This window comes from Monodelphis domestica, chromosome 7 (genome assembly GCF_027887165.1).
Source record: "Monodelphis domestica isolate mMonDom1 chromosome 7, mMonDom1.pri, whole genome shotgun sequence".
In the NCBI taxonomy this organism is placed as follows: Eukaryota; Metazoa; Chordata; class Mammalia; order Didelphimorphia; family Didelphidae; genus Monodelphis; species Monodelphis domestica.
Genome location: NC_077233.1, coordinates 143,634,773 through 143,644,988, shown reverse-complemented (window position 1 = coordinate 143,644,988; position 10,216 = coordinate 143,634,773).

The window sequence follows — 10,216 nt, the reverse complement described above, 5'->3', positions numbered from 1 at the left end:
ATGTGTCCAGATCCCTGAAGGGAGCATTGGATGAAAACTTGCCCAAGTTCTTGGCCAGCCAGTTATCTGACCTACTTGTGTTTCCTGGGCAGACTGATCCTGCTGGAGAGAATTTCAGAGTTATCCTTACATGTGGCTCCAGAGAATACTTGCAAAGTCCATTTAAACTGTCCCCTCCTGGGGGGAGCTGGGTGGCTCAGGGGATTGAGAGCCAGGCCTAGAGATGGGAGGCCATAGGTTCAAATCTGAACTCAGACATATCCTAACTGTGTGGCCCTGGGCAAGTCACTTAATCCCCATTGCCTAGCCTTTACCACTCTTCTGCCTTGGATCCAATACTTAGTATTGATTCTAAGATGGAAGATAAGGGTTAAAAAACAAAACAAAACAAAAAACAACTGTCCCCTTTTTGTGAAGCATTCCCTGTAAACCGTCCATATACTCTCCACTTCTTGATTCCTTTTCCCCACATTGCTACAAGACCTAGATCTTCATTTCATTCATCATCTCCATTTCTTCCTAGACCATAAAGTTCTCCCTTGCTTTCCATTCCCCTGACTGTTTTGTTGCCTTCCTCTCCACCCCTCTCTCTCCCTGCTCTTCCAGGATAGGGCTCGTGTCTACCCTTCTGCCTCCTTGATATCTGAGCTCAGGTTGGCTTTTCTTCCTGTCTCTTACAGCATTCAGCTCAAATCTGGGCACAGAAGAGGAATCTATAAAGATTTGCTTGACTAAATTGCAGTGAAGTGCATTTCAGAGTACATAGCCCAGATTTGAGCAAAATGAAATCAAGCCATCCCAATGGAAACTGCAGCTCCTTTTCTGGGTTCTTGTAACTATAAGTCACAATTTCTAGCATAATCCCATCGCTTGGACACTGGTACAGGGATGAATCACTCATGGTAACATAGAAAGTCATACAAACAGACCCAGAAAAGGAGCTCCAGTCTCCATTGGGAAGGCTTGATTTCATTTTGCTCACTTTTGAGCACTTTCCTCCCCAGGCTGTCTCCTTCCTGGCCTCTTCTGCATCCACTGATCTCTTCCCCCTAACATGACCAAGGGGGTGTCACTAGCAGTTGGGGGTGGGCTATGACTGGGATGTGTAGTTTGAGATGGTATGACCAAATGACCACGAGTAAGGAGACCAACCCAAAGCTGGGTAGGATAATTGGTTTATTGGAAAAACAGAATCAAGATCTGAAAAGATCTCAATAAACTAGAATCTCTTGTTTCCAAGCTTTTGCAATGATTGTTTCTCATGACTAAAAAGTACTTTATCCCACCTCCACATAGCAGTATCCTTTTATCCTATAACACTCTAGACTTGGGGCAGCTAGATAGCACAATGGATAGAATGCCAGGCCCAGAGACAGAAGTCCTGGGTTCAAATCTAGCCTTGGACCCTTCTCACAGCCCAGTGTGACCCTGGGCAAGTCACTTAATCCCCATGGTCTAGCCCTTACCACTCTTCTGCCTTGGAACTAATACTTAGTATTGACTCTAAGATGGAAGTTAAGGGTTAAAAAAAAAAAGAATAGCAGGATAGCAATTTATCCCAGGAGTCTTTCTATCTGAACTTTAGAGATGAGAAGAATGAGATGATAATGATGATGATTGTATTACTACTTACTCAAGAGTGATGCGGCAGTAAGAAATGGTTCAGCCTTTCCCCCCAGCCCCAAGCCCTAGGCACCAACCTCAGAAAAGGGCCCAAGGCTCCCAGGAATGAGACAAATGACTCACCTGTGGAGCCAGTTTGTTGTAACAAATATTTCCTCATGTACTCATTATAGATGTCCCTTCTTGCTGTGGCTGAGAGAGATTCATAAACTTCACTGAATCCCTTCACTCTGGAAAAAATGAACACAGAAAGATGTTCTTGCCTAGGGATTTACACATAATGGAAACTTAATGAGCGTTGGGAACTGAGTGGGTTCTTCAGATCTTAGTATCAGCTTCTCTCCTCTGTCTTTTCATGGTTGCCAGTGAAACTACACATCACTGAGCATCCAACTAACCTGGGTGCTCAAGGAAATGTCACCAGGTCCCCGAACTTTGTCAGGACCAAGGAGACAAAGAGGCATTGTAGCATGATGGCAAGGGTTCAGGAGTTAAACCAGAAATAACCACTTCCCTTCTCCGTTCCTCAGGCAACTCCCTAAGATTCTAATCTGAATTGGCAGAAGGAATTTCCTTATCCACAATTTCCTTCTACCATTGAAATTATGGGCCTGCTCTCCATCCTAGGGAGAATTATAAAATCAGAAATATCGTAGTGGATTGGTAGAAAACAACCTAGGAACTAGAATGTTGGCCTGGGATGGCATGGAAGGCTCACCTAGTAGTCTAATGCTTTTGTTTTATAGACTAAAAAACCTGATGCTTACCGACTCACATCTCATTTGCAGCAGGTTGTCTTCTTTTTCCAGGCTCTTTGTGATATATTTGGGTGCCTCTCAGGTAGCTAAAGAGGTCTTTCTATAAGCCAGGGGTGCTGGCGGTCTTTCTGCTTTTGTGGCCAGAAATTCTGGGAAGCTGCTTGAGTTGGGCCTGACCTTACTTAGAGTTCCCAGTGGAATTCCAGAAGCCATGCCCAGGGTGGTTGCCCAGGGAAAGTAGCTTTCTTGGGGAAGGTTAGAGAGGACATATCCATTTGGCTAGGGGTCCTGGAGCAGGGTCCAAGACCAGAAGTTCAGTGCTGCTCAAGGTAAAATTTGAGTAGGTCAGTGAGCAGGGTCCAGTGACAAGAAAGTATTGGAAGGTTGGACTAGTAGATGATCTCTAAATCTACTGTGTGCAATAGAATACACTTGAATATAGAAAGTGCTTGCTAGTTTCCATTCGCCATGACCCAACTCCAATTTTTCCCTTTTGAAATTAAAGAAAGTCCTTATTAGCCCTTGAACATTTTGTTGCAATTGCATGCAAACATTGGATTTAGAGTCTGTTCTGGCTCTGACACTTATGAGCCATGTCTCCATGGGTAATAGATCAATCAGCAAGCATTTATGAAGCACTATGGGAGGCACTGGGGGTTTAAAAACAAACAAAAAAATGAGATAGTCTCTGCTCTGGAGACAAATCAGAAGACTTCTCCAAGCCTTGGTTTCTTCACCTATAAAATGGGACCCTTCGTATCTCTTCTACCCCTCCCTTGTAAGCATTTTCTAAATTCTAAAGCACAAGAGGAACATGGGACTAATAGTATGATCATCATGGGCAGCTGTATTCCCCTGAGCCCTCTGGGAACCCAGGTCTCTGCTGGGCAATGGAAGAGTGGCCAGGCACTCACACAGCATGGTAGGAGTCACAGGAGATATTGGTGCTGAGTCTGGCAAGGGTGGTTGTCGTCACAAACGGGAGGAGCAGGGGGAGCTGATGCTGGAACCACTCTGCCCACACGGAGGCAGGGAAGAGGTGGGAGCTGGGGCTCAGCCTGTCTAGAACAGCCTTCAGGATGGCGGCCCCAACTGTAGCATTGGGCAGGGCATTCAGGTGAGCCTGCAGAACAAGATGGAGGGTGGGGGTGGTGTGGGGAGGGACTTGGGGTGATGGCAGAAAGGTGAGTGGCACCCCATGCCCATGGCACAATAGAGAAAGTCAGTGGAGTTTCTTTGGTGTCTCCACCCTGATCTTGGTCAGCAGTATAGTCTTTGTAGGAAGAATTGATTCTAGATGGGGCTCATCAGGGTCTTGTCTTAGAGCAAGACTCTACTGTTGGCCTCTTCCTGTGCCCAAGCCCATCTCTCCTATCGAGGAAGAATACTAGGGGAAAGCAATTTCTTTCCAACTTTTTAACAAACCACAGAGGAGCCTTATAGACAACCTAAGCCAACACAATCATCTGTTGAGATGAATGACTGGTGGCCCTGTGTGGGGAAGCAATGCGCCAAATTGGTATAATGTACAATTTTCCCATTCCATATATTGAGAAGTGCATATCATTCCAATTCTTATTTAATAAAGCTCCTCCCTTCCTTTCCCAACCTGCCTTATTTTGACTGTTTTCCATACTTCTGATTTAGGAAGATCCTGCCATTTTGTACAATAAAACACATTTAGTTCTCATTACTTCTGCTTTCTGGATATAGGGTTCCATGGAAACCAGTTTCGAGGGGGAGGAAGAGGTCAAATGCAGAGTTATAACTGGAAAAATTTGTGCCTGGGGCAAGTAGTACTAAGTAGCATAGAATGGACCCTCAGTTTGGTTTGGGAGCTTACAGACCCAGGATGCTTTGAGACCACAACAGGAGAAGCTACTGCTAGGGCTAGGATTTAGGTTGAAGAAGCCTGGGAAGAAGCTGAACTCAGTTATAGCTGTTGGAGGAAAGAAGCAACCATCTGATAGCTTTCTAGTTTAAATAATTATTCATATTAACTCAGGTTAGTCAAGACCAGTTATTTCTAAAATGCTGAAGGACTTAAAGTCTTGTCAAGGCTGCTTTAAAATTTGGTGACCTAGAATAAAGCAATGATCACCTTGTCTAGCTACTGCTCTGACCAAATGTATATGGTCCTCTGTCCAATTTCTGTTAGACTCTGGGGGCCTATTTGTCTTAGTCCACTTCTAAGAGACAAGATTTAATATTGAATGGAAAATGGTGAATTCAGTCCCGAAATTCCATTCATCAACTTTGTCACCCAAGGATGATCATGCCCACTGTTTTCTACCTCTCCTATTCTTAGGGTGACCTAACATCTACCATAAGCATCTGAATGTGCTCTAGAAGATGGAGGTAGTGGGATGATGTGGAACAAGCCTTGTACTTGGTGTCTGGAAACCAGCTTTGACAGCCACTAAATGTGTGGGAATTAGACTCAACCCCGGACAACGAAGGTTGAGTCTATCAGTTTCCACTTCCCCATTTGTAAAATGGGTATAATGAGACCGTTACTTAAACCTTAGATTATTGTGAGGATCAAGGGAGGTAATAGTTATAGATTTCTTTGTAAACCTTAGTGAAATGTATAGGATGCAAGGCAGTGTGGTATAGTGGATAGAGTATATGATGACTCAGAGTCCAAAGACCTAGATTCAATCTCACTTCAAATGCCTACTGTCAGTATGACCATAGGAAAATCATTAAAGTTTTCTGACCTCAGTTTTCTTACCAATAAAATGGGGGCTTTATATAGCATATATCATATATATGTATGTATATACACAAACCTATATACAGTATATACCTTATAGGGCTATTGTGAGGAAAATACTTTGTAAACCTTCAAACACTATATAAATATGCTTTCAAGAGAGGCAACAATTTCCCTCTCGTTGCCCTAAGTTCATATGACTTTAAGTTGAGAGTTCTTAATCCTTCTTGGGTTATGAACCTCTTTTAAAATCTGGTGGAACTTAGAGACCCCTTCTCAGAGCAATGTTTTCAATTAATTGAAGGAAATGCTAAATTTCAGTTAGAGGTTGGTGAAAATAAAACTGTAATTTTAATCCCCATCCAACTTCCTGGACCCCAGATTAAGGATGCAGGTTAAGATAGGTGAGTCTTATTTTAAAATATTTGAAGGGATGTTACACGGAAGAAGGAATAGACTCATGCTACTTCTCCCCAGAGAGGAGAGGTTAAGTCCCATGTTTTTCCTATATCTCTCTCCTCCCCTTTTGGTTAAGATTAGGGCTTTAATTAGTAGACAAATTGCCAACCTCTATTGGTGGAAGGAATTTCCACATGGGGAGTTCACCACACCAATGAATTTAGTTCTCAATAAGAACACCACCGACAACACAAGAAAATAGACTAATTATCATGGGAAAATCTTTTCCTCCCAAGAAAGGATGTAAGTGGAGAGAAGAAACTAGGAAAATTCCATATAACATGTAGTTTAAGAGGAGCAAGATGGTCTTAGCTACAGGAAAGGAGACCCTGGAAGAAAAGCTTAGACCAGTGACAGAGCTGGTAACATAATGTCTCCAAGGCTGGAACTGTAACTTATTCAATAGACTTGGAGACTTTGGAGTCTGGATTTGAGTTTCTATTTTACCACTTCCTAGCAGTATGACTTTGAACCTCAGTTTTCTCAACTATGTAATGGGAAAAATATTTGCATGATCTATCTCTCAGTATTGTGCTACATAACCCTATAGCACTATGGGAATCTGCGAAGGCAGTAGTTCCCTACCAGTCATGGGAGACTATAGATTTAGGACTGGAAAGGGCTTCAAAGGCTATCTAATCCAAACCCCTCATTTTACAGATAAGGAAACTAAGACCCAGGGAAAGTGACCTGCCCAATGTCACATGGATAATATTCAGAGACTGGATTTGAACCCACATGTATAGTTCAATGTCTTTGTTCTTATAAATGAGTAAACTGAGACCCAAAGAGGGAGCAGGATTTTCCCAAGGTGAAGGTAAGTAGGAGAGCTGGGATATGAAGCAAGGACCCATTATCCTACATTATATCACAACAATGGAAAGTTCTTTGTAATTAATAGAGCACTATGAACATCTGCTATTGTTATTTGCCCAGTCTGATTTGTTGATGCCTATGGAATCTCTTTGATAAGGTGGGGATGCCCTCAAAAAAACTGCCCTGGTCTATGAGAGAGGCTTAGATGCTGAGATTGTAGCTAGTACAGATACTCCCCAAACCGTGCCTTGAAAGATAGTGAGCAGCCAGTTTACCCTGGGAGTTAAGTATAACATTAGCATCATTGTGGTAGCCAGAGCTTTTAGAGGTGAAGATTCTTCCTCTCTGTCCATGGATGAGTGTGAAGGTAAAGAACAAGAATCCCATGGATACTTACCTGCTGAGCATACTCGTTAAACTGGGTCATAAAAGTAGAGACATCCATGCATAGATTTCTACTTAGCACCTCCAAAATGCCATGGGAGCCCTCCAGGTTCTGCAGGTTTGAGGTCACAAGGAGATGTGCCATCTGTTTGGGGGTCTTGACATCCAGACCTTGAACCTAAAGGGGCAGATCCAAGAAGGAGAGCAGAGAGCTAGGCACATGCAGATGGGAGAAGAAACTTAATTCTCAGGCTATCCAAGCCTCTCATTAGACAGCCATCCTGCCTGGTTTTGATCTCTCTGTTGAGATCTCCTATACCCTATTGGTGAACCTATGGCAATGTGCCAGTACATGCTGGAGGGAGATGTTCCCCTCTCCTTCTCCATGTATGCCTGAGGACATTCCTCACTTCCCCCACCCCTCTGCTCAGCAGTCCAATGGGAATGCTTTCTCTCTCCCCTGTCTGGGGTAAGGCAGGGGGTTCACATGTGGCATGAGGATTGCAGTTTAGGCACTTGGTCTTTAAAAGGTTCACCATCATTGGATACCATTTGGAGCACTTAGTTGAAAATGTACTATGTAGCACTTTATTCTATCCTTGCTCCTGGTTTTATTCTTTATCTATTCTGTATAGGTGAGTCTTATTTTAAAATATTTGAAGGGATATTACATGAAAGAAGGTATAGACTCATACTACTTAGCCTCAAAGAGGAGAAGATAAGTACCATGTTGGTTCCCCACCCCCCCATATCTCTTGCCTCCCCTTTTGGTTAAGTTTAGAGCTAAGCATACAATGGAAAACAGGAAGGTTTGGTAATGAGGTGATGACTCTTACTGCCTCTGACAGTATGTCATACCTTTTTAAGGCTTTATCTATAGAATTAGGGGATCATAGTTTTAGAATCAGGGGAGCTGGGACCTCTTCCTGGTCTGCCTCTAACCTCCAGTGTGACCACAAACAAATCTCTTTTCCTTGCTAGGACTCAGTTTCTCCACTATATTTCTATGGTTCTAGGATCTTTCTGCCAACTTAGAACTTTCTATTGCTCCAGAAGGGAGGGTGGGGAATACTGCTGCCTAACAGAAGAGGAACCTGCCTAGGATCCTGTCTGATACATTGGCAAAGGCTGTCCTGCCAACTCCAGGCAGGGGTAACATACACTTATACTGACTTCCTCCTTGGGTTACTCTACAGGTTCTTTCTTGCTGCTTGCCTGGCTTATTATGGAGATTAGGTAGAGTCAGGGAGGGCCCCGGGGAGAGGCTGCTTTCTCTGTTTTGATTGAATTATGGGTAAATTACAAACCTCACATAATTTTTTTTTTTGGCTCATGTGCTGGGTATCAGCTCTCAAGAGCCAATTTTAATGTTTTCAGTATAAGCATTTACACTTTAGAAACTGGAAAATGCCACAAATCAAAGCTTGTTTTATTATTTCATTGATTGTCTAAACTTTAAAAAGTGATGGAGATACTGTTAATAATGCAGATTAATTTTAAGAGTATGTTGTGTGTTAATTTCCCCCTCCCTCAGAGATTTGTTTTTTTAACACTTACTTTCTGTCTCCATAACAACACTAAGAGAGAAGGGCCAGGGGTTGAGTGACTTGCCCAGGATCACATAGCTAGGTAGTGTCTGAGGCCAAATTTGAACCCAGATCCTCCCAACTCTAGGCTTTGGTGCTCTATCCACTGTGCCCCGAGAGTTGGTATTAAATATTTATTAGTACATCCTTGCCAGAGAGATAGTGATATGGTTTACTCATGGTCAATAGCCAGAAATGGACTCACTCTAAAAGATAGGAAAAGACTCCTTACTGTTAGCATTTTGGTTTGCATCTTCCTGTATAATATACTCATCTAATATATGCATTAGAGATTGTTATTCTCTCAATAGACTGGAAGCTCCTGGAGAGCAGAGGCCTTGCCTTGTCTAAACTTTGCACTGCACTTTGCTCCAAAACACCGGTGGCTTATGTTTCTTGACCTGAATTAGTGGTTTGCAATAAGGACTTTGTTTTTCATTTTTTCCCCCAATGGAGAGGAAAGGAAAATAGATTTTTACTAGTTAATATAGTTAAATAATAAGTTAAAGAATAGTTAAATAAAATTGGATTCAAATGGCTATTCAACTGGGTGGCGTTCCTGTGCTTTTTCTGAATTTCTCAGACTTCAGATGGGTTCTGTTGGGTACATAGTGGCCAGGCTTAGATAGTTTGAGACAAGTTCCCATTACTTCCGCTTTTCTTCATGGTCATCATAGTTTCATGGGTTCAGAACTAGAAAGGCTCTTGGATATCAACTAGCCCAAACTCCTCGTTTTAGAGATGAAGAAATGGAGACTCAGAGAAGTTTAGTGCCAGGGGCAAGGACCCGGTGTTCCACACCATATTCCCGGGCTCAGAAGGGGCAAGGTCAGGAGGACAGGAGGCAATGTTTGTGGCCCCGGGTTGCCATATCCTTGTGAAATCCTGGGATGCTGGTCACTGGTTGATGGAAGTGGGTCCCCCGGTTGTTCTACTCGAGTTCTCTTTCCCCTCATTCACTTTCTCTTTTTTTAAGCACTTACTTTCTGTCAGTAATAATGAAAACAGAAGAGCAAAGCAAACAAAGTTGAGCTATTTGCCCAGGGTCCTATAGCTAGGAAATATCTGAATTCAGATTTGAACTGAGGTCCCCCTGCCTCCAGACCTGGCTCTCTATCCATTGAGCCACATAGCTGCCTCTCCCTCATCTACTCTGATCACTGATTATAAAGGTGGCAATATTAAATCAGGGAGGCAGTATGGTCTAGTGGCTTACCTCAGAATCAGAAAGACCTGGGTTCAAGTCCCACTTCAGACACATACTCTGAACCTGGACAAGTTATTTGACTTCTCAGTATCCTAGGTGACTCTCTGAGACTATACATTGAACAACACCAGCTGACCAGCATTAGCATAGGGAGTTTCTTATGCCAGTGAAATCATAGATCCAGACCAGGAAAATATGCCTTTAAGAAAGTATTTCCCTGGGGCAGCTAGGTGGCCCAGGGGATGGAGTTGGGAGGTACCGAGTTCAAATCTGACCTCAGCCACTTCCTAGCTGTGTGACCCTGTGTGATTGTGGCAAATCACTTAACTCAGATTGTTTAGTCTTTATTGCTTTTCTCTCTTAGAATTGATACTAAGACAGAAGGTAAGTTTTTTTTTAAAAAGAAAGAAAAAAGAACTTTTCTTTTGATGTGGAAGGCAGATCATCTATCATGTTTTTTTTTAAAAATTAGATTATAAGTCCTTGAAAGCAGGGAACATCTTTTATTCCATCTTTGTCTCCCAGGGAGCAGCCCCATAGTAGGTACTTAGCGAGTGTTTCCTAGATTTGAATTTGTTGCCTCTCCTTCTTGGCATTGCATCTTAAGGCAATCAGCAGGGTTCTTCTAGGATGGTTTGATAGCATTTCTGGCCTTGGGTTCTATCTC